Raw genomic sequence first — 25,182 nt, 5'->3', positions numbered from 1 at the left:
GCCATGCTGGGCCCTGGCATCGTGCTTTCTTTCTGAGCAGGATGCAGTACCTCCTCCAATGGGTGATGCAGTGTACATCCCTCTGCTGGGCTACTTCCCGGTAAAGATTCCAGGAGGTACTCTGTTCTTTGAATCTCCCCACTTACCCTGTTACAAAGGCACAATCAACACATGATGTTGTGTTGACAAACAGTTCTCCTTTTCACTGTCGTGGTGTGATGCTTTTTCAGAAGCCCAGCAATGGTGGCAGTAGACCCAGTTCCCTGAAGCCCACTTATGTCTGTGTCCAAGTGTAACTTTCAGGGGGCATCTTTAGATGTAGTCTCTACCTGGGGCTTTTTGGTGATTTTAATACTTACTTATTGTAACCTTTGATATTGGGTACTGCACAATAAAACCCAGTATCAGCTGAATGTCAGTATGAGGAAAAGTTGAAACCTGTTCCACAGAGTTGAACTTTTTAATGCACTCGGTGACTCTCAAAACCTGCATACTATGTGTCTTAAGCTCATGTCTGCTGTTGTTGGGCTGTCTTGCTTTTGGTACTGATCTCGCTGTCTTACCTGTGAGACTAAGGTGCTGTCTGCTGAATGGCAGCATAAACTCCGTATCCTCAGCCTTGATGGATCCACCACACACTGGTTGTGTGCAGTAGTCACCCTTTGTCTCCTAAAATAACCCCTCATTCACTTTAAAGCATATGCACTCAGACATATTTTCTCTGCCTCTTCTTATTTGAATAAGCAAATAATTTTAACTTTTTACAAAAGCATCATTTGCATACTTTTCTTTCTCAGAATATGATTATGTCTTAATGTTTGTACAAAAATATATAGATTGACTTTGCTATTAAGAAAATGTCTACTTTTGTTTTGGAGCAGTTTAAAAAAATGTTTTATGAAATGCTGAATAAAAACCATTTGACAGGGTGAGAGCACAGCTGATTTTGCTAGTGTGCAAAGTAAGAAGTACTGCTTCCTTCAGAAGCTTCTCTCCTTCTGTTGGGAGGCTGAAGACTGATTACACGGAGGATGTGCCAGTTTGAAAATAGTGCTGATTGCGCTTGCATGGAAAATGAGTTACTTCAGCTGTTGTTCATTGCAGAAGCTGTAAAATGCTTGCTGCTTCTGATGTGCTTTTCTGACCAGAAAATAACATTGCAGATTTTTTTTTCAATTCAGTTACATTTTTATCATCAGCATTTAGTTATAAGGTTGTGTTCTGTGTAAATGAACATACTCAAATTTACATGTATCCACAGTGATATTTCTAATAAATCCATGGATGTTATTTTTAATTTCTTGGCAATTATGCTGAGACCCATTATTTTTGAGTTGCCAAGCCTTGGTAAGGGGAAGCTCTCCTGACAGATTGACCTTGCAGAAGTGGCAAGTAAAACTCACAGTGGACTTCCAAGTGGCAGGAAAATTAATTTCACAGGGAGGCAGTTTTCACACTGAGGCATGGAGAGTCCACAGATTGTACAGAATATTTTCCTCACTCTTCTTAGAATCTTGTGGCCCCTAGAGTGTACAGAAATGGAGATCCCATAGCTCCTCTAGGCACTGAACATATCCTGGCTCATCAGGGTATCAGCAGTTGTCTTAACTAGGGCTTTCCAGATTTGTGGTGTTACTTGGTTACCTTAATTCCCACAAATCTCAAATAAAGAAAGTAAAGCAAAAGTAAAAAAAAAATCCACCTGGTTTCTCTTTATGGGCTAGGCTACTGTACAAAACATAATTATAAATCCGGAATTATAAAGCTTCTGTAATAGTAATTTTTTTCCTCAAGTATTCTACTTGGCTACTCCCAAATGCTTTCTGTTTTAAATATGTTTTATATTGGACAACTTCTAGGATTCAGCACAAACTCATCAAGTTCAGAAGCTGGAATCTTGAGAAATTATGGCTTGTGTCATCAGCCAGTCTTGGTAACTCCAGGTGGGATGGCTTTTCAGGTAGCCTTTATGTGCATCCTTAGGGCAGGGAAGAGCATGCAAATCTTAGCTTGGAATATGTTAGGGAGTATTTTCTTTAGTAATGATGATAATGAACTATCAGAACCATTTAGCTAAGGATGTCATGTCATTTTTTTAATATTTCCAAATGTAGCTTCAGAAGTCCTCACCTGCCCTTAAGGGGGAATAATTTTGGTGAGTGGGCTCATGTGTTTCAGGGAAAATTCTCATCTTAATTTCAGTTAGCTGATCTTGACAAAGTGCACAGACACTCTGAGAACTTGATTATACCATATATGTCTAAGTAGCCATTCTGTTGCTATCCCTGCTCCACCAAAGAGTTGTGCAAAATGGAAAGGTATCCTTTTTTATCACTTCCAGGCTGAGATAGATAACTCTTAAGACAGTCATTCTATTGCTGTGTAACAAATGAATTTAATTTGCTTTTCATGAAGTTAACTCCCAAAATAAGGCATTTTTGGGAAATTGTGGGTGAGTTTCTTAGTGAAGAGAGCTTTCCATGAATCTGCTAGGGTCATAGACAGTGTACCTGGTTATGGTACAGTTAGTTATAGAAACCCTCTTCTGAGAGTGAAATAAAGTAAAATAAGTAGAGATATCTGTGAGTCAGACAGAGATTGAGGAAAGATAAACAACATCCAAACAAAATACTCCTGGCTGTGGAAAAAAACTATCCCCATCTATCAGAAGTATGGTATATATTTGAAGCAGTTCATGTGGGAAGTAGAACTTGTAAGTATTGCCCTTTGTTCATTGTTTGAGAACTTGTGCTTCACTGGTGCCCACAACTTGGTCCTGTAACCATTTTGGGCTTCCAGTGGGTGGGTCCAGTTCTTCTAACAGTGGAGAGATTTCTCATCTGGTGAGATACTCGGTGTTCAGTGGTGTGATGTTGCATTTCTAGTGTCATCTGCCTCATCTGTGTGTTTTATGGATCTATTCCGGCTCCAGTACTGTCAGGAGGAATTGGATTAGGCCTGTAATGCTTTGGGAGGAAATTTTTGACTGATGTTACATAAGGAGGAGTAAAAGACTGAAATCATGAGAGATCCCTGGTAGGTGAATAAAGGGGCTTACAGATATCCTATCATTTGCCCAACTGTGATATCACTGTCTGACTTGTGTCACTGAACAGAAATCTGGTGTAGGATGAGAGGTGTTCCAGGTCTGAAGCTTTCATTTGGTTGTTTCCCAATCCTAATGTCAACAGATTTTTTTTTTTTTTTGCTGTACAATCTCTGGCAAATACCAGATGAGGATGGTTTTAGACAGCCTTATGCTGCTTTACAGTCATATACATGTTTTGTTGCAGTAAGAAATGCACGTTGTAAATGTCAATATGAACTGTCCTCTGAAGGCTGGACCCTGCTGAGGGTGCTGTATGCTGCATGCTCTGGCCAGGGTTCGAAACTGCAGTGCACAAAATGGAGCATCTTGGGTTAAAGGCAGGCTGAGTTCAGTTTTGGAAGTTGTTGTTACTAACTGACTGATACTAACAGGATCTTACCACTGTATTGTGTTGGAAGTGTAGCAGTGGCAGACAAGCAGAAACCCTGATTGACTACATCAGAACTTAGAATCTGTGTTGGGCGTAAGGTTGAGAGTAGATGTCTTAAGGTCTGACTGTCACAGAAAGTGAGGTTTGCTTTCCGTGTGCTAAACAGCTGCATTGACAGGGAAGTGTGACTCGCTAGGTAGGCCAAAATCAAAACCCAGAAAAGGGCCAAAAAACTCCAAGTGCCATAATCATCAACAAAGATCTCACTTTTTTCTGTGTGGATGAGCAGACTGTAAATAGCCTTTGCAGTCATTCATATCAACATTCAGAAGATCCCCTGCCTTGTGCTGACTTTCTTCTCACCTAGATGTTCCATCAGTGGCCTCACCAAAGAAATATCCTGAAATAAAAGCTAGCTGTCTATAGTCCAATGTTTCCTTGTGTTAGCAACATTCATCCCAGCTCAATATGCCTCTGATTCCACTATAAACTTAGCTTTTAATATTTTTAAAAAATAAACAAAAAACCAACCCAAACAGAAGCCAAATAAACTATTCTTAACACTCTGACAACTTTCACTTAATTGCAGTGCTGCTATAGTCACTAAATACAATATGGGATATTATTTAACACAGTATTTTGCACAGGTGTGCCAGTCCTATTTGTTAGGATATTTATTTGGGAAAGGAGGGATTGCAGGTTATGTCTGCTGTTAGGGTCTAGAAGGCTCATGGGTCTGCAGTGGAATTAGAGAGTTTTGCAGCTCTTCTGTGTGATGGGTGTGTTCTGAAGGTTAGGTTAAGGCTGCGTTCAGGGTTAGGCATCAGAAGAAAAGGGGTCAAAGGCCTTGTTTTACTCTTCTGAAGAGTAACGATTCCTGTAGGATGAGGACTCCAATCTGGAGTGTTATATAGCTCATGTTATGCTTTGATTCTGCTCTTTAGGTTCACTAAGGGCCATGTCACAATGAATAGCTGCTCTGATCTAGATTTAAACCTCGTGTCTGGTTCTTCTATTGTCACATATCACATTAATGCTAGGATTAGGGAACTGTCGAAAGAGTCACAGCTCAAGATGGGGAGGGATTAAAATGTTTGGGTTATTTGTATGTCCTGCAGGTCTGTAGCACTGCGATGAACACTGATTCCTGGCAGGTGTTTGGGCTTATGTTGGTTTTGGTGCAGTTGTTTGTCACCGAGCTCTGGGGGATGTGTGGTTTGGTGATGTGATATCTGAAGCTCTGCTTTTTCCCTGTTCATATTCTGCAGTGGAGGGCAATGTGTTGAAGGTTCTGTGAGGGGGTGTCATGTCATGTCCATGCACATGGCCTTCATCACCATGGATCTGCCACAGAGGAATCTGGGCCAGTGTTTTTCTGCCTGCATTCTAAGCCTGCAGAGTGACAGCACGCCTTCCTATTCCAGCATCTCTTTGTTGTTTGAGAATAGAAGTCACTTCAAGAATTGACCTTTCATTATAATGGGAAATTGCGTGAACATTTGCACGTTAAGCAACAGTATTTTCTGTGATGATACATAAGTCAAATAAGTTTCCCTTTAACTGTTGTACCTTTACTCACGGTTTCCTTTCTCCTCCCTTGAGTCATTTTTTCCTGCGTACTGTTTAATAACATGTCATGGACCATTGAGTAAAGACAAAGTGGTGATTTAGGGATGTGTAAAGATGTCCTGTAGAATTAATTTTTTTTTCAAGGTAGTAGATCTCATTTGGTCAAATTTGATAGATGTGGTATTGTTTGGAAAGAACAAATCTTTACTGCACACAGTAAAATGGGGAGGGTTTAAAACTGTACATATAGTATGCTGTTAGCTGTCTGCTTTGTTACTTTATGGTGATGCAAAATAAGAACTTGGGGCTTCAGTTTTTTTGCTTATGCTCCTTTGTGTTTTAAATAATAAAAAGGGGCAGTAATTATAATTCTAGCTTTAATAATTTCATACCGGTGACCGTATTTCTTGACCACATCAATAAATGGGATTCTGACATTATCTGTCACTTTCTTCTTCAAATCTTGTCAAGTTCCAAAGGACAAAAATTGTCAAAAGAACTCATTGAGCAGGAGGGGAAAAAAAGAAATTAACTTATAAAGCTCTTCCCATTTGACTTTTTCAGGTTTTAGTTGTCCAGTGAAGTTGGAGAGGATTCTCCTCCATAGCCTAGGTTGAAAAAAATCAATACTGAGGTTTAGCAGGTGGTGTGATGCAGGAAAAAAGAATCACTAGGATGCCTCAGTGCAATAATGTCCATGATCTGATTTGCTGTGTTTAAATCCCAAAAATACTTCCTGCAGGCTACAGGCAGTACTGGAAGGAGTTAAATGTCTGGATGTTGGCATAAGAAGTGCAGAAGCTATTAGGAATGTTTCTGTCTTCTCTGTTTTGATTCAGGTGCTCACTGGACAAAAGGGATGAGTTCTCATCCCTTCCTTGTGTCCCTTTGAGGGAAACAGCCAAATCTGGCCCTTGCTTGCCCCAAAGAAAAAACTCCTGGTAGGGCCATTACATAGGCCTCTTCCCCCGTGCTTGGTTGGGATATTCTGCCCAAAGGCAAGGAATTGGGTATGCCTCCCTCCCCAGGTTTCCAGCCCCTCTATTCGTCTCATGGGCCTGTGCCTGTTATGTAGATTCCAACACCCAGAAATGCTCTTTAACAGTGACATGTGTGAGTACTTGTATTTCTTCATTGAAGCATCACATTTTAAATTGCTCTATTCATTCCTTTGATTTTGAACATAACTGTGACTCAGCAAGCCATGCAGAAATGTGTGTTTAGATTGTAATGGACTTTGGGAAATAAGCTGTGAGAGTCTTTGTTGCGGGAGCCTTTGCCAGGTGAAATGCTTCAGGGAACATCTGGCTGGTTTGGATGCAGAAGCAATTAAGAGCTTTCTACCTTGCTTTAAACTAAAACCTGTGATGCTGACAGGACTTTTGCAGTCTAAAATTCGTTTTGGCCTTGGCAAAATACGTAGTTTCAATAAGGATAAAATGAATTAAATATGACAGCAGTCACACACTTCTAGTCTGTACATAGAGTGAGTATTTTGTAGTACAGAGGGAAAAATTTCTCTGTCAAGACAATAGCGACTTAGTAGAGGCTGATTTCAGCAGTCAAGATGTTCAAAAACATTGCAATATTCTTATAGGATTAGCTGGGACTGCTAAATGGATCTCATTCCAAAGCAAACAAGGACCAGTGAGCAACTCACTTAATAGCTGCCAAAGAGGAATAATTTCTATCTGGCATGCATGGTAAACCATAGACCATGACTGCCTTGTCATCACAACTGCACAAGAGAATACAAAACTTAACTACTTCCCTGCACTAATGAAATTGGGAGGTTAGTTTCCATTCATCCATGTATAGATGCAAACAGGCACTCAGTTTTCCACGTGGTTGTGTGTCTTTAAATTTGGGGACAATTCTTCTGAAATTTATATGTAAATCAGCAAAGGCCTTGCATTGCGAACAAAGTGCTGGTGTCACCCTTTGGGTTTCCCTTTGTTTCATCTGAGTTAGTATTCTTGAGATGATGATGTTTCTGGAGAATGACCACAGTGAAACTGCACTAGTGCTGCTCAGAGGGGTGTGATTAGTAACTGCTATATTACTGTGACTTGTGCCTACGGCTCTTGCATTAATGATAAAATAGTTTTCATTGCTTAAGTTTATCTTTTTGCACATCCCATGTGCTAGTTTGAGCTTAAAATACGTGGTTTAAAAATGCGTTTGTTTCAGGGGAGAATTGTATGTGTGGGCAGGAATGGGGCTAACAACAAAACTTAGCTGATTGCCTAAGCTTTCATGGTAGTGAAGATAAGCCCTTAGAAAAGATAAGCCCTGTAAAACAGGTAAGGGCACCCCCACGTGTTGACCACAGCAGTAGAGGAATGAGGGATGTTTTTTCATAAAAGTTTTCTGTAAGAAGACAGTAAAGTAAATCAAGAAAAAAATTAAGTACTTGTTTTCTTTTTCCACTTCCAGCTATTTTTGCAGGAGATACAGTCTATTGGAGAAGACAGAAAAGTAAGAACAGAAACTGGAGTAATTTGCAGTGGTAAGATATTTTCTGTCTCTCTTTGCTGATCATTCAGATAGGAAGGTTCTTTACTTACAGGTCTGTCAGTGCAGGAACGAGAAGTCAAGGACTTTGGGGGCTGCTTTCAGCAGAGCAGTGCAGTCTATTTGAACATCTTGGAACCCGAATCATATGGAAATCGTAGAGTGGCTTGGGTTGGAAGGCACCTTAAAGATCCTCTTGTTCCAAGCCTGCTGCTGTGGCCAGGGACACCTTACACTAGACCCGGTTGCTGAGAGCCCCATCCAGCCTGGCCCTGAACACTCTCCAGAATGGGACAGTTTTTTCTCCACAGTCTATTATTCACCATTCCATATAAATTTATCTCCTTCATCTTCTTTCTCTATGTCAGGTAGTTGACCGGCTTATACTATGTGGTCCTACTGCTTCTCCTCACCATCTCCTCATCTTTTGTAATTGTTTGAATGACTGTGAAGATGTAGCATAGTTTGCAACTGAAAGTTCTGCTGAACTGGTATTCTGAAGCTGTATCACACTATAGTAGTATAGTCCAAAGTCATGTTCAGAGGGTAGTGGGAAAGGGTAGCATTGTAGTAATTTAAAAAAAAATTAGATGCACATATAGACTACAAAACTGAGAAATGGGGGCTCTGCAATTGCCTAATTTTAGAGGTGGTCTAAATTCCTTGGTTTTTGTCACTTGTTTTGAAGAAAATATTTGTTTGAACGTATCAAGTTATTCCTTTTGCCATTTTTTCAAAATGTGGCAGTTTCTCTGTGTCCAGCATGTTAAAAAATCATAAGCTAAGTCTTTTCCAAGCCTGAATCTAACAAGTGGGCGAAGGACCTCATCCTTCTGTGTAATTCTAATAGAGGTGACCATTTTTTTCAAATGTCTATAAGGTTCTCCAGTTTCCTTGCAGCTTAGGACACCTGGATTGTGTCCCTTATGAATGGCTTCCTGAGAAATAATTGCTGAATCACTTAATTCCTCAATTTTAAATCTGTAAGATCAGATAACAATACTCCTGCACATAAGCATGGGTGTCAGAATGATAAATACGATTATGTGTTGAAGTTTCTGAAATGCTCAGGCATTACAATAAATAGATGGAAGAAGTAATTTCATCTGCACATTATTCACTTCATGCACCCTCTTTCTTTGGTTGTGGTAGTTATGCTGTTTCTTAAGGATTTCCTTTTTGCTTCAGTCTTTTTACACAGAATTGCCACATGGCAAACTTTCAAAGTTTTTGGTAGTGGAAAGCTCACAGGGAGTGGCTGAATAGAGTCAATCTGGTAGTTAATAATTCAGCATACTAAACTCGGTAGTGGTGAGCTGTGTGACTTCCTCAAAGGAAAGAAGAAAAAGATACGTGCCCAAAGTAGTTCTTAGGCATCTGCTGATCACAAGTGTGGCCAAGTACATGATGAAATATTGCTTGTCTGGCTCTGAGCTCTGTATAGTACAAGCAGAGTGACTCATTGGGTCAGTTGCTGACCAGAAGTTGAGCTGTCAGAAACAGATGGGCTGCCTAGAGAACGAGATATCTTGGAAGCATCTCCACCCTTGACAGCAGTGTTACACAGCACAGGGATTTCTCAGAAGCAGTGATTTCTGGGAAAGGTGCTGATTTTTCAGACGCACTTGGTCTTCCAGACCAGAATGATGCCTTGTGCCTCTGAGAATAAGGAAACTTGCTGGCTTGTCATTGAAGGTCCATATTTGTGAATCCTGTACTCGTAGGGGTAGTAATAGGGAGGTCAGTAAAGATCTTAAATTCAAAAAGGGATTGTTTTTCAGCTCTGAAAAGCTTTCAGGTTGCTACTAAAAGATGACTCTGTGTAAATGTTCTTTCTGCAAATGAGGCCAAAATTTTCAATCAACTCTGAAAATCTTTTCCTGTAGTCCCTTCCACTTCTTTACCCCTCAGCAGAATGAGAATAACAAATACTTCCTCAGACTGTAGAATTGGGATGAAGATTATACTCAGCTCAGATATATGGAGGTAAAGTGCTTTACGAGTATCTAGAGAAATAAAGTTTTTGTAGACATTGAATACTGGAGCAAGTTCTAGATCAGAATCTGAGAAGAGAGTACACCAATCTGGGATGGATTTTCAATTTGACTTGCTGTGGTGGGTTCACCCTGGCCAGCAGCCAAGAACGCACATAGTTCCTAACTCACTCCCTGCAGCAGCTCTCCACAGGGGGATAGAGGCAAAAATAGGGAGAACAAAGGACAACTCCTGAGTTGAGTTTAAAAACAATTTAATAGGTGAAGAAAAGCTCAGGGGCTCCGGTGGTGAAAAACAAGCAGAGCAAGGGAGACGACACACCAGGTGATGGCAGACTGATACCCAGCCAGTCTCCAAACAACAGCCAAAAAACTTGCTTGAAAACAAAAATATCCTCATCCTCCTTTATCCCAATTTTTATTTGTGAACTTGAGGATACATCACATGAAATATCTCTCTGGTCACTCTTGAGTCAGCTGTCCCATCTGTGTCCTGTCCCAGCCTCTTGCCCACCCTCAGCCTGGCTGTGGGGGTGTAGTGGGAAACAGAGGTGGCCTTGATACTGTGCAAGCACAGCTCAGCAATAGCCAAAACACTGGTGTGCTGTCAGCACTGCTGTAGTCACAGAGCCAGAACATGGCACCATATGGGCTGCTGTGAAGAAAGTTAACTCCATCCCAGTCAGACCCACCACAACCCCAAATCATACTGCTTTTTTCACTTTTACTTTTTAATGTAGTACTGAAAAAGGAATTATCACAAGAACAAAATCCTATTGTAAGATCTTAAGAAAAGATTCTTGATTAAAAATGTTTTCTTGTACATGCAGATGTGAAATTTTCTTTAGAATCATGCACACTTCTGAAACAGTTCAAAAAGACTTAAGAATTTGCTGAAGTTGATTTTTCACTGAAAAGTGTGTAAAAAATTTGTTTCAGGAAATTCAGTAGCACTTAAGCGCTTGTCTGAATAGGGTTTGCATATTCAAGCTGATTCTCTCCTGCAAGAACAGTTTTGGAGAAATTTTACCCAGTGTGAACATCAGACCTGTGTCAGAAATGGATAATTCTCTAATTGCCTATAGCTGCATCTTGTTACTGTCTGTATAAGTATGTAATTCTTTGCCTTAAAATAATCAACTCTGTGAGTCTTATTTATCATGAGACTGGACTGATAAAATGTTTTCAAAATTGAAACATTAAGAATTAGATTTATGAGATTATCCTAAGAAATGGAAAAACTAAAAAATAAAATATTTGAAGTAGGAATGAAATCTTAGTTCACTTCTGGAAAAAAATCTGTGAATGACCCTGTTCTTCCCTGCAACACCTTACTTTTGGTTGTGTATGCCACTGTCAGTGAAAAATAACTGGCAGCTGTGTTATGCAAAGAGTTCAGGTAATTCAGATTAGAGCTCACTGATTACTTTGATCGATATCAAAGTCTGAAACTGAAAGCAAGTTGAGCTTTCACGGATTTTTTAGAGAAAATAATTGAGATTAAAGGAGACTCTCGAGTTCTTGAATTGATTCTTTATTTTTAGGGTGTTTGGCCTGCTCTGTTACTGGTGACCCTTCTTTATTCCACTTGTTAATATGAAGAGAGATAAGTATTTGTTCCTGGTAGTGAAAAGCATCACAAAGCATACACAAATGGGTAGCAGTGAGACTGGTCTGAATGTCAGAGTTCAAGGCAGCCACCTCCAAACATCTTGCTGGGTTTGTCAGTCAATGCTGTCATTCCAGGAGAGAGGTGACATCATGGGATTTGGTTGATGGTGCAGTCAGCACAGTGAAACTGAGACTCCAGTACCTTCATAAAAAGTTCTATGCAATTTCTCATGCCTTTTTAACATTGAAGCACTGACTGGAATGAAAGTTTCCTTGTATGCTGGAGAAGAGTGAACATATTCATAAATGGCAGCCCACAATGAAGGCAAAATAGAATTGCCCCCCTCCAGTATGTTTTGAAATAGTTCAACTGCAAAGGTTCATTATTAGAGCAGGTCGTTTTTCTTTGCCAGTGATAACTTCTATTTTTTTGTTCCCTCTATGGAGCAGGCAGTTGGTACAGGTTGGACGAATTATGGAAATCTTTGTTTTCGACAGCAAAGGAAGAAATGTTCTCTGAGGCCACGAGGATGGAGTGTGTATTTTGCTAGAAGGCAGGATCAAGGCAGTAATTTGTGCCCTGTCCAAAAGCGAGGTGTATGTGGGGATAAAGTGGTGAAAGAGTTCTTGTATTTTTCTCCAACTGCACAGTTCAGGCAGTTTAAAAAGAGCCAAAGCTTTCCCTGTTTGCTGTGCTCTGATTATGAGCAAGGTGGCAAGACTGTCTGATCTCAGTTAATGAGCAGAACCCCTAGAAAAATAGTGATAAAGCTCAGATCTTGGAAAAATCCTACCTGTGTCAATATTATTGGCAAGAAAATTTCATGTTTAAGGAAGACAGCCAATGGAGCTGAATCTCATCCTGTGTAAATTGTGTCTCATACATGGGTCTTTTTTTTTTTCCTCCATTATTGGAGAGTCCAAATATTGAGCAACTACAAATCCAGCTCTCTTCAGCCAAAGTCCTTGGTTCTGTGGATGCCTGTGACAGAGCGCTGTTAACCACAGAATCCAGTCACAGCTCATGTCTGCTGCCTGCAGAGCCAGCCCTGCTTGTTTTGGTGTGTGGCTAAATTGGAGATGTGAATTTGTGGCAGCTCTGACTGTGCTTCTGTCTACAGTAAGAAATCTGTATGAGTGACTGCCAGAACTGCTCATTATGAATGAAGATAACTGTGAATGGCTTCATGAAAATACAGTCAGACACTTAGTAAAGGACTAGCTGTTCAAGAGTCACCTCTGCCTTGGTGAGGCTGTAGAATAATGAAGGAAAGGCATGACTGATACAGCGCTTTACTTGATAATAAATGCTGTGGTCAGCTCTTCTGTGTCTGCACAAGCCACAGTAGCTTCCTGCTTTGTTAAGCTGAGCTTTGCTTATCCCAAGCTATGCTGTGATTTGGGCTTTTTGGAGAGGATAGCTGGCTAACAGGGAATTCGTTTAGCTGTTGGGGAACCCTTGCTTAGCTGGTGTTCGAGAAATGTGTTGGCTATGCTGAAGTAGCTTCACCGAGCCCCAACAAAACCCATTTGATTGGGAAATTCCTAGCTAGCTCAGTTTATTGTCTAGCAGTTCTTACTGCTGACAGGCTGATTAGAGCACGCTTTGATACTGGGAGTTTGACTTGCTGAGACTTTGGCTTGCTCAGTGTGGTAACTGTTAACCAGCACTGGGGTTTTGATAGCACCTATATGCAATATATAAGAGCTTGTCAGTGCTGTTGTAATGTTGCTAATTAACAGCAGTGAGAAGAGAGATTTAGCAGTTAAAGCAATTTTGAGGTTCCTATACAAAACATGCTTTTTTTGTGTGCTTGTGGTGGATTGATCCTGGCTGCATACCAGGTGCCCACCAAAGCCTCTCTGTCCCTTCTCTCCTCAGCTGGGTAGGAGAGAGAAAATATAAAAGACTCGTGGCTTGAGAGGACAGGGACAGATCACTCAGCCATTATCATCCCAGACATAACAGACTAGACTTGAATAAATTAGCTTAATTTATTATCAGTCAATAAGAGTAAGATGATGAGAAAAAACCCCAAAATTTTAAAATGCCTTCCCCCCAGCCTTCCCTTCTTCTCAGGCTTAACTTTACTCTCAAGTTCTCTAACTCCTCTCCAGAGCAGTGCTGGAGCATGGGTAATGCAGGTCACGGTCAGTTCATTACACATTGCATCTGCTGATCCTTCCTCCTCAGGGGAAGGACTCGCCACACTCTTCCCCTGCTCTAGTGTGGGGTACCTGCCATGGAAGACAGCCCTCCGTGAAGTTCTCCAACATGGGGCCTTTCCATGAGCTATAGTTCTTCACAAACTGCACCAATGTGGATTCCTGTACCCTGCACCAGCAAGGGTCCTTTCCCGTGGAGTGCAGTCCTTCAGGCACAGCCTACTCCAGCATGAGCCCCCTGCGGCATCACAAGTCCTACCAGCAAACTTGCTCTAGCATGGGCTCCTCTTTCCAAGGGTCCACAGGTCACTGCCAGGAGCTTGTTCCAGTGAGGGCTTCCCACAGGGATACAGCCTCCTTCAGGCATCCGCTTGCTCCAGTGTGGTGTCCTTCACAGTCTGCAGGTGGATCTCTGCATCCCTGTGGACCCCCGCAGGCTGCAGGGGCACAGCTGCCTCACCATGGGCTGCACCACAGGCTGCAGGGGAATCTCGGCTCTGGTGCCTGGAGCACCTCCTGCCCCTCCTTCTCTACTGACGTTGGTGTCTGCAGAGCTGCTCCTTTAACATATTCTTTCTTAGTCCTCCCTCCACCTGCAATTGCTGCTGCACAGCTTTTTTCACCCCGCCCTTCCTAACTGTTACTGCAGGGGCACTGCCATGGTTGCTGACAGGATCGACGTTCGCCAGCGGCAGGTGCATCTTGACTCTATCGGACACAAGGGAAACTTCTGGCAGGTTCTCACAAAAGCCAAGCCTGTAGCCCCTCCCCAGTACAGTGTCTGAAACCTGCTGGTATCCATGTTTACCCAAGTAAAGTGGGTTTGGCATCTTTTAGCACAGAGTGTTTCAGCTGGTAAGGCCTGCAGTGGTAACTAGTAACCTAGGTAACTACAAGTTAGAACTTAACTCTTGAACACTGAATTCTATGAAGCAAGTAGTATTTTATCTTATCCTCCAAAGTTGTATTAAAGGTTCATCTTCAGAAATTCTGGACAGATGCAAAGTAAAGGTTTGTCCACAGATTTTATCATTTCATGGATTCTGGCATGCCAAAAATAGATCACTTACAGTAAATAGACACAAACAGATGAGCTGAAAGATGCTCTAGAATGTGTATCTGTGCTATACAGCGTAACTGAGCTTACCTGTCTTTGAGAAAAGTACCTTAAAATAAGACATACTTCTATTTCCTTGAAAATGTTCCTCAATAAATAATCTTCTTTTCATTCTGTTGATAAAGTTACTTCATTTACTGTCTAGATGTTGCAGCTAGTCAAACAGCTTTGTCTCTGGGTTGCCCTTTTCAAGGTAAGAAACCTGTAATAAAAAAAAAAATCCAAAACATTAATATACCTGTCTAAACAGGGACCTCAGTTCATGCATGTCAGCAACACTTCATATGCTATTGATCTTCAGAAGCAGAAAAGTTTTTTGAGATTGTCTCCTGACTATTGGGAAGGGTATGGAAGGGGGGACTGGTTAAGGTGCTTTTGCATATTTTTGGCAGTATGCAGTCCGCATTGATTGACTGTACTTTTGCAAATAATGTTGATGTAGATGGGTAGTGTGGATTTCAGTTTAAAAAAATAATGGGTTTCTTTTGGGTTTTACCTCTAAAAAGTGCAGTTCAAAGTCCACTGAATGCTCTGATAGCTGCTTATTCATGTGTAATAGCAATTAGGTTGAAGGACTGTATGAACAATAAGCAATTGTGGGTTAACTTATTTATGTGCTTTTATTGTTGTTTCCAGGAATACCTTTTGTTAACATCAGAAAATCAATGTTTTCCTTGGCAGTAGGAAGGTGGGGGAGGAGAGGAAGACTAGTATTTGTTGTAAATCTGAGAGTATCAAAGTGTCAGTGATGGTGACAGTGTAGTGTCTGACTCTACAGGTACTGTAGAGATAAATAATATGGGAATACTGCTGGGCCTGTGTCTATTCATTGTGGATATACATCAGGTGATTTTACTAGAGAAACTCATAAACATTTGTTAGAGTTTTTATGTGCATATATTTTGTGTGTGTACATATGTATATAATAGATAGTAATTGAAATACTGTTCAAGGAAAAATTTGCATCTTCTTCAAAGGAGCTATATGAGGTGACTTGGTTATAGAAAATGAAAGACTGCATTTAATTTCAGTGTTTGGTTTTAGAAGGTTCAGACCATTTTGCCACATTTAAATTAGGTGTTTACCCTCAAGCATATACATAACCTCACTGACTCATAAAGTATGCTTACCTATACTTTAAATATACGTTACTTACCTGAGGTCTCACCACACTAAGGCTTCTTCAGGTCTCTCATGCCTCCAGTTGAGCACCTGGCCTTATCAGTTCTCTTCAGAAACCCTTTATTCAGGGAGTGCTTTCAGAGCTCTGGTAAAGTGCTTCCTTTCCCAAAGTCACTGTAAACTTGCCAGTTTATCATGACTGTGGCGCTTCCTTGTGTGCTTGGTCAGGGCAGCTCTGATGACTTCTTCTCTGTCTGCAGCTGGGGAGGCTCCTGTGGGACCAGTAAGCAGCTGGTTCAAGTCCATGTATTTCTTTGAATTCAAAGGATTATATTTGCTGAGAGTCAGCCTTGCACATCTAACAGCAATAAACTGCTTCTTCAGAGATGTCTGAGCAAGAAATAAAGGTGATGTGGACTTTGAATATTTAATAGGAAGAAGGCTGAAATCAAAATAGCTCCAGAAATCATATCATCTTTGAACTTGAGGTTTATTCCAACATTGAAAATTTACTATACCAGTCTGCTGGTAGAAGTTTGATTCCTTGGGATAATTTATTTCTTGATGTCCAAAACATGCGTGAATTTGAACACTTCCTGACATTCACTTTTTTACTTCTGCTCTTACTGTTTAGAGAAAACACTGTGATTGAGGCAAGCAGTGCTCCCACTTTGCATCCTTCCCTGTTAGCATTCCCATGCTGTGCTCTTGTAGCAGTCCACATTTGGGCAACCACAAAAGCAAATGAGCCAATGCTGTCTCTTGGCATCCCGTTCTGAGCTGAAATAGGAGCCAGTGTAAATTGCTTAATAGCTCAAGTCCCTGGCAAGAGCAGCTTGGAAGATAATACCTCGTTTGTAAAAATCGAAAGTTAACCTTTTTTGTTGTTTTGCAGGAGGGTCATGCAGATGTAGAATTTGAGTGGATTGTTTCTTGCTGTTTCACTGCTCTATATCTGTATGTTTAGGAAGATATTTTGAGGCGCTTGAGGAAGAGCAAGAGGTTAATGTTTATTTTGGCAAGTCTTACTGTGGAAAGTGAGTTTTCTCAGTCTGAATTTTTTTCAGAACCCCCATCCCTCCCTCCTGCCTATCAGAGAGAACCATTTTACCGACCATGTAGCCAAATTCATCTATTGTCAATTGGGCTCAGCCCTACTAGTATGATATGCATAGTAAAATCAGGAATTCAGATTATGCTGAATCACAGTGATGCTCTGCAGATGTTCCTCTAGGATGCCAGCCAGCAGAACACAGGCTCTAGGCTTTCAGCAACATTCTCCTGCAGAGTGGGGAGGGTATAGAGCCCCTGTGTGCAGTCCCTGAAGTGGGGAGCATCAGAAGCCAGCAAGTGGATATTTTATCCTGAGCAGCCACTGGGTAGTTGTGGTAGTTATGCAGTGGTGCTGGGTTTCCTACCTTTGGAGCTCTGGAGTGGGGATATGCCTTTGCTGGCTCTTACCTGGTTCCAGGAGGCTAATAGATGTGTTTGAGGGATATAAGATAACTCTTTGGAGAAAATCCTCTTCTTTTAAGAAAGGCCTAGGGGTTAAAGTGCACTTCTAGTGTAGCAGCAGGCAGGTTTGGAACAGGCACTAGATCTTCAGTGTCTGTAGGCTGGAGACATTCTCTTGTTACTGGGCTCCTGAGATAAGTTGTTTCTGTCTCTTCTATTTAAGTTGTTTCATGTTCTTTATATAAATATTTGTAGAGCAGGACTCCTAATTTTTTCCACAATTCCCAAGATTTTAATGAGTTGATAATTTCCTACCCTGAAATGAAAATTGTTGGGAGACTTTCTGCCTTACACTATTTCAGCCTTTTGGTATTTTTGTAGTTCACTGGAGCTCCTTAATGTGGAGTAGAGTTGGTGTTGCTGAGTGTTTCGTTCTTCGGTAAATGGGTGGTATAAATTGGATGAGTCAAAAAGAAGAACAATAGGAAGTGCTGTCTCCTCAGTTTAGAATTACTTGTGCATTTGACCACTCATAGACTTTTAGTAGTATATTTGATAGTTGTTCAGATGACAAAACCAGCTGGATAGGGAGTATCCAGCTGGTACATGATATGTACATCAGTTTAGGTGAGAAAACATTGGCTTTAGATTACTGACTCTGCTTCATATGGCAAGTTGTGCGGTTTTAGAAAGGATCTGGTTTGAAAATAAGTGTTTGGCTACTAATCAGTATGGAAAGAGGATGGGAGAAATTTTCAGAGGTTGTGCCTACGTCCCTTGAATGTTCACTAGGAAATAGCTCTTCTATCCTGTAAAATATCCTTTCATGGAAAAGCTTGCTGCTGTGCCACAAGACTCCCTCCAGAAATTTGACATTTTTTTAAAATTAGAATTCCTAGCTTTTGTTTAAGAAATGTACTGTCACATGTGTTTTGGGGAAATTTTTCAACATTTAGAATGCTATTTTTAAAAAAACAATGGTACTTAGTTTATTTTCGAATTTATTTTACTTAAAAGTATGATTATTTCATAAAGCATTTTATTCATTCTTTGTATGTCTTTGTGCCTGCCTATATACACCCACACACACACATATATATATACGTGTATATATATATGTGTGTGTGTATGTCAGCAATTACAGGGTATTTACTTTGCACTGGTACCTGTCTGTTGAGACATGGAAACATAGCTCCACCCAGGATTTGCATGTGCCCCCTCCTGCAGCTCTGTTCTTCATTCCAGTAAGTTGCTGTAAATAATGCAGAGCTGACCTTTCTGTATGTGCTTTTTAAATTGATCTCCATTGCTCATATGCAGGATGGCATTAATGACCTTAATATAAACTACTGGTTTGGATCCTTCTCAGCCCGAGCTATATTCTACAGAGGTAGCAGGCTGTTCCACTTCTAGGTCTCTGAGGTGGTAACTGGTGGTTACTGTTAGAGGGTGTCAGTCACTTGTCATGAGCAAACACCAGCTCGTACAGTGACACCAGTCTCTGGAGAAGCCACACTGAAGCTTGTGTAAAGACGAGCTTTGCTTTGATAGGACAGACCCAGTATTCAAAGAGTGTACAGGAAGAGGGTTTGCTAGCACCCTCGCTTGTAACCAAGGGTGACCAGTGATAGAAAATACAGCCAGAATATTTTGTGATGTCAGTATCAAAAGATATGGTTTTATCACTGAATACTTGTAAACTGGATGAAATATTAATGGAGTTTGGGGAAGATGCCAGTCAGTAGCTTTCTTTTGACCCTCTCTTAATGTGACCTTGTTAAGGGCTAGAGCCTTCCTCTGCAGGATTCTCATATAATGGAGCTGCAGCACCGAGTGCAGGGAGGACCTGAGGATCCCTCACACACCACATCTCTGTGAAAACACAAATGCCTGTGCAGCCCACATAAGCAGGTCTGGCTTCTCATACACTGGAACTGAGAGAGGGAAGCAAGTCAGCTGACAAGGGGAGAAGCACAGGCTCTTCCTGGGTTACATGGAAGGTACCATCTCTGCTTAGGAAGGGGAGAGCATAACAAGGTCAAAGAGCAATGGGTTTTATCACAGCGAGGTACAGAACTTCCTGATGCCTAACCATTTTGTTACAACACTGACTGGACGTGGCAGTGTGTCTATGGTACCTGCTTAGAGCCATTCCTGCCCTTGGCAGAAATCTGAGGAGGATAGGAGACAGAAGGACACTGACCCAGGTGCTAAGGTCTGTCCTTCCTCACATATCCCACTCTTACCTTTGTCCCTTTTTTCTTTTTAGCAGACAGGTCTGTGGTCTCTCAGATATGGACTTTATAGTGTTAAATAACATAGCTGAGTTCCTGGTGTGCCACTGCATATTTTCCAAACCTTTACCCTTTACTGCCCATTTCCAAGTGAGCAGCCTGCAAAGGTGTAGGTCTGAGACATCTATTTCTTCCTGAAACTGTGTAGTCAGGCATTTCAGAAATCCTCAGGAGGGGGTGATAAACAACGGGGGAGCATAAGCCTTCTTTCTGTAGGAATCCAGAGCTACATGTGGAATCAGTGAGATGCTTTATTTCCTGCATCCTGTTTCCAGATCTGCAGCCAGTGGATTTCAGGCACAGTGTGGTGACCAGTAGAGAGTCTGGCTGCAGTAGCTGAGCAGGAGGGAGAATGCAGAGGCAACAGCTGCATTCTGTGATTGAGACAAGCGTGACCAGGGACAGTAGTGGGACTGGACTCTGCAAATGATGAATATTCTGGAATGTTTGTGCACTTCCATACATGTGTTTATGCAGGTATTTAAAGGAAAGGATTTTGAAGGCCTCAGATGTCATGAAACTTATCCGGGGTGCTTAACTAGTTTGAAGTGGCTAATCTCAAACTTCCAAAAACCAGGAAATACCAAATGATGGTGTGGATAGAAAATGTCTACATGCAGTCATTAGAAGGATACAGAATAGTACTGGAAAACACCAGTTCTGTATTTGTAACATTTTATGTTGGTTTTACTAGGTGTGTTCATTCCCAGTGAAACAAAAAGCTAAAAGGACAGCTGTGAGGATGCTTCATATGTCCTGACTCTGGTTATGTTTATGCATTTAATTATTATGTTTGCCTTTAGACATGAGACTACAGCAAACAGAAAATCATACCCTTTGATAATCTCAAGATACTGAAGACAAATATCTGAATCTTGGTATTTCTTTTAGTTTCACAAACAGTGGCATGCTGATGTTTGCCCATTTGACCTAATTAATTTTTTTTCTATTTAAATAGAATCTGAGTGAAAACCAAAATAATTCCTTTCTGAAATGCTTGAATTTTGGAATCTCACTCTCAGAGTTTTTTCAGTCTTTCTGGTGCAACAATATTAGCTTAAAACTGCATCAGAAAAATTGTGTTCATCTCAGGCTTCATGTGCAGTTCCCTAGTAGCATTTCTTTATAACGAGAAACAAAGTCAAATGTGAAATTGAGGCCATGTGTCTCTAATTCTGCTGGTTTTGCTTTTACCTGGGGCATGTGGAAGTCTGCAGGCAAGACAGTGTAATATAATATATATGGATGGATAGGAATCTCATTTGAAAATGAGATGTAATTCTGTAGAGAAGGTAGAAATAGAGAAGATGAAAGCATAGTGCAGGCTGCTACAATCTCATTAGATACTGTCATGGTTTAATCCCAGCCAGCAACTAAGCACCACCCAGCTGCTCATTCACTGCCTCCCCATGGGAGTGAGCTTTGAGTGGCAGAGCTTTGTATGCTGAGCCTGACATCATATGATAAGGAATATCCCTTTGCTCAGCTGTCCCAGCTCTGTCCCCTCCCAGTTTCTTGTGCCCCTCAGGCTCCTTGCTTCTGGGGTGGGGGGAGAGGCAGAAAAGGTCTTGATGCTGTGTAAGAAATGCTGGCAGTATCTACAACATCCCTGTGTTATAGTTACTGTGAAGAGAATTAACTAAATCCCAGCCAAAACCAGTACAGGTACTTAGCATTTTTTTTCTTGTTTTTTGATATTTCTCTAAAATTGTGATTCCTTTGTTCTGTCCATACCTCTGTAGCTTTTAGGAGCTGGGGGGTTTAGACTGAACTATTTGGAAATGAGAAAATGATCTGTAATTAAAAATAGAAAATAATTAAAATTCATATTCTGATGTTGTTCTACTTCATGAAAAAATTTGAGTGACAAAAATGTAAACTCTAGTTTCTCTTTTAATAGACAAAGCTCACTCAGTGACTGGGATTAGAGAAGCACTGGCAATGGTCAAGTCAGTTAGACCTGGAATTCTTGGTTTGCTGGGGTAGTATTTCCTTAGAAAAGGAAACAGTTGCAGTGGGCAGATGAGGAACTACGACCTTTTTTGAGGTGTAGGAAAGCATTCATCCATAAGCCTACAGATGGGAAATCCTCCCAACACCAGATCATTAGGTGCTGTTAAATGGGAAGTATTCTGATCGCCCTTGCCAAAGCTGCATTTTCAGATGTCAGAAGCGGTGGAGCAGGTGTTACACACAGTCTCTACTCTGACACACTTTACTGTGACAGAGTATTTTCACAGATTGTATCTTTCTGGCAACCCTTATGGTTTCATAGACTACTTTTCCTCTCTCTGTATTTGCAAGGAGATTTTTGTTGTTGTTGTTAGGAGTGGGGAGCATCTGACAGTTTTGAAGTGTGAGATTTAAATGCACCAGGTTTTGCAGCAGTGGCATGACACAGAGCTGTTGTTGTGATTCTTTGATGCTCGAGATGCAGGCAATCCCCCCCATCTACAATGTTATGGAGTGCTTGTCAGCTTTACCTGAGGGTCTGGCTGGCTGGAAGGTCTCTGTGGGCCAAACACCTCTGATGCTGGTACCAGTGGGAAGGTGGTGGGCATTCTTTGGAAGCTTAACACAGCAGCAGTGGGGTTTCACTGGTGCTTGGAGACAGAAAGAGAACTTCTGTAAAGGCTGAGCAAGCAGCCACATACTTGAGGCTGTGTCAGGTGAGCTCTGACATATTTTTCTGCAGTGGTTAAAGGCCGTTCCTGTAACTGTCTGCCTGCTGGACGTTGCTGCTTACAATTCAGGTCAGCAGGACAGAGTATGTGCCAGCACTGTAGATGCCCTGGTTCAGGTTCATGGTAACTTAAACCTGCGTAGACTAATACAAATTGCTTCATTTGGTAGGGGAGAGAAGTAAAACTCTGCCAAAAGTAGTCCAGTCTTCTCTGCAGCATTCCTTTGAATGCTATTGAAATGCTTCATTTTACAAGGCAAGTGAAATGTCTCATTTGATGTGTGTAATAGCTTTAGAAAAAACACCCTGTCAGTATTTGAGGTCAGCATGTAATGAGAAACTGAGAGTGATCTCCTGCTACAGGTAGTGCATTTGGAAAGTGGCATCAGAAATTAATGACCCATTTATATAAGGGATTTTGTAATTTGTTGGGGTTTTTTTTCATTAATTCCTTTTTCTTGGATGTCTTTCGGGATGATTTGCAGTGACATTTCAGGACCAGAAATGTAAGCAGGAGATGGTGGATAAAGACAAAGCATGTAAGCTAACATTCAAGCTCAGAATCTCTCATATACAGTATGTTTTCTGTGTTTTAAATTTAGTACTTGTATTAACTTAATCTTGGCCAGTGCAGAAAATCTTCTGTCCGAAATCTTTCTCCAGACATTCTTTTGTGTGCATGCTGTTGGTGGCATGTAAAGTACTGTTCTCCACTGGCTTTAGGTGCCTTTCGGGTTCAGCTGAGAGTCCTATTTTGATGTTCCAGAACTCTCACAGAAAGAAGCTTTGCTGAAGAACCGAGGATGAGAATGTAGCAGCTCAAACTTAGATCCAAGCCTGGAGATAAAGCTTGTAAACTTCAGTGAGACTATTTTGTTCATAAAATTATGGATGTGCTGTAGTCTTTTGCCACAGGATCAGAAACTAAGAATTGCTAAATACTGAGATTAAAATAACACCAGGGAAAAAACACTAGTTACACTAGTCAATAAATCAGTTGGTGCTACTATGAGAAATTTAAGTTTGTTAGCTATTAAGTATAGCCATAAAGGATGATGCTTTTAAAAATTAGTACAGCATTGACATTTTCTTTTTAATGTATCATCTGTATTTTCTATAACAAGCAGTGCTGGACTGAGTTATATAAACGAGCAACTGTTTTATAAATGTTATTTCAGTTATCTGTCCTTGGAGAAGGTGAATGAAAAATAGCTCCAACTCAGTTTTAGCATCTTCATTTTGACAGTTGTAAAATGCATATTAATGAAGTGTGTGAAGTGTAGAGAAATGGGTCCATTTGAAAAAGCTGGTGTTCTCTTAGTTCTTTATCTTAAAAGGGAAAGAAAAAAGAGAAAGGAAGAAAGAAGCAGAGGGTTTGTTTCGTGTAGCATGCCAGGTCTTTTTGAAATAGCTTGCAGTTGCAAGCTAGCTGAATCAGCACCACATTTATTGGTGGAAGACTATAATCATAGTAACACCTGCAGTGTACAGCAAAGAAGAGACACGTCAAATTCTGGCAAGGTGTTGAATGAAGTTTTTATGTCTGGTTTTAAATCAAGTCAGAGCATTGCTACAAAGAGTAGAATTGGCTAAGTGGTAGGGTTTAATCAGCAAAATTAATTTAAATTTCAAGAATTATTTAGCCAGTATATTTGAAAAAACCTTAGTTGAGAGGCATGAGGCTTTCACAAAGTATCATTATTTGGATTTATTTGCTTCATACAAGATGCAGTTTTAAAATGTACAATTTTGGTACAAAATTGATTACATACATGTTGAAAAAGTACCTGAGGATTTAAAGTGACAAAGATCTTTTCCATTACTTAGTGGTTTTTATAGATTAGTAAGCTTTTAAGGCCAGAAGAATTTGTTAGCTCTCTTAGTGAGCTTGTTTCTGCGTTGTGTGTTTGGTTCTTCAGGAACAGGTGAACTTTTTTTGTTAATGTTGTTATGAGGTGCTGGATCGGATTAAGTATATTTGAATCAGTATGCAAGAGTGCATTGATCAGTTGTCTCTAACATTACAAAATCTGCTCTGTACTAGATACAAGAGCAAACCAGTTGAATTCCTTAATTGTTCCTTACCATACAGTTACCTCTTGAACAGAGAATAGGACCCATCCAGCGTTGGTTTGATGTCACTAGATAGAAGCCATGCTTTTATGAGAAGCAGCAGGGGAGATGAAGATTTAGAGTAACTTCAGAGCTGACTTTTCCAGGCTGCATGGGGAAATTTATTGTCTGTATCTCATGTTCTTTGCCCCTTCGGCATGAAAAATAGCTGGCAGTAAAATACAAGAAGTACATTTAAAAAAATTGTCTAGGGACTCAGGCTACAAGCATTTCTTTCATTTGTTATTGGAACACACTAAATATTGGAAATGGACTTGCCCTGAACTTACCTTCATAGTGATCTTCCTGCCTGCTCTGTCCAGATGTTTTTAATTCTGCTTCTAGCCTTTGGGTGGGCTTGACAAAGAAACTAATTTGAGCTCTTTCATTCTTGATGTAAGGAGGGGCAGGAAGGGCAAGCTTCCTCTCTGAGATACCAGCAGACAGTAAGGCCTTCCCAATGACACAGTGGCCCAGCTGCCAGAAAAGCTTATCAAACACAGTGAGACTCCAGTCTTGGCTAAGCATTTGAGCCACTGACTTAATACAGGTAAAAGGTATTTGAGTTCTAATAGAGCATCTGTTCATGGTGTAGTAAGATGGGGATGGCACGAGCAACCTTTCTTATTTCAAGCATGTCGTTTTAATAGCTGGCAAAGGAAATGGTTACTTTTTGTCTTTTGGCTCCTCATCAGACCAAAACTCAAATGAACTTCTTTTTCTTCTTCCTGTTATCTCTTCCACATATGCTTCCTCAGCTCTCATCTCTTTAGTTAGAAAACGGGTGCATACAGAAATTAATTATAAGATTTTAAAGTTGTCAGTGAATACTGCAAGAGAAGTGCTTAATTTCTGGAGTTTGAACTCTACTAAACTTCTGTGTTTCAAAGAAGAAGTTGAGGGAGGATTCTTTAAGAGCATTAAAAGAGATTTAGAAGAATTTTTGGAACACATATCAGTTCACATAGCAAATGCTCAAATGGGGAAAAGGAGATGTTCCAACTTGAAAACTTAAAATGGACTTAGGGGTTCGTTTTCATATATCTATACCTATACCTTTTTATCA

General features: G+C 40.7%; 1 protein-coding gene and 1 long non-coding RNA gene across 8 annotated transcripts in view; one reads left to right on the top strand and one right to left on the bottom strand.

Annotated features, from left to right (window-relative positions):
* SPATS2L (spermatogenesis associated serine rich 2 like) overlaps nt 1–25,182 on the top strand; it is a 79,166-nt gene that overhangs the window by 10,324 nt on the left and 43,660 nt on the right. For 2 of the 5 annotated variants that reach the window (XM_068196236.1, XM_068196237.1), the window contains exon 2: nt 7,497–7,557. The exons of 1 other annotated variant lie outside the window; for it this stretch is intronic. The gene's annotated coding sequence lies outside the window, so the exon portion shown is untranslated. Of the gene's footprint in view, nt 1–7,484; nt 7,558–22,100; nt 22,261–25,182 lie in introns of those variants that run through there. 2 more of the 5 variants (XM_068196235.1, XM_068196239.1) reach the window with 2 other exon arrangements.
* LOC137477313 (uncharacterized) lies at nt 14,402–22,068 on the bottom strand. 3 transcript variants are annotated; one of them, XR_011000923.1, is made up of 3 exons: nt 21,805–22,068; nt 15,607–16,893; nt 14,402–14,652 (listed from the first exon to the last, which is right to left on the bottom strand). It is a non-coding gene; the product is annotated as an uncharacterized lncRNA (long non-coding RNA). The 3 variants fall into 3 exon arrangements; XR_011000924.1 differs by having other exon boundaries at nt 15,607–16,853; XR_011000925.1 differs by having other exon boundaries at nt 15,607–16,352.

Source organism: Anomalospiza imberbis, chromosome 7 (assembly GCF_031753505.1).
Source record: "Anomalospiza imberbis isolate Cuckoo-Finch-1a 21T00152 chromosome 7, ASM3175350v1, whole genome shotgun sequence".
In the NCBI taxonomy this organism is placed as follows: domain Eukaryota; kingdom Metazoa; phylum Chordata; class Aves; order Passeriformes; family Viduidae; genus Anomalospiza; species Anomalospiza imberbis.
Note: the sequence above shows the minus strand (reverse complement) of the source record. Positions and strands in the feature narration are given on the sequence as shown.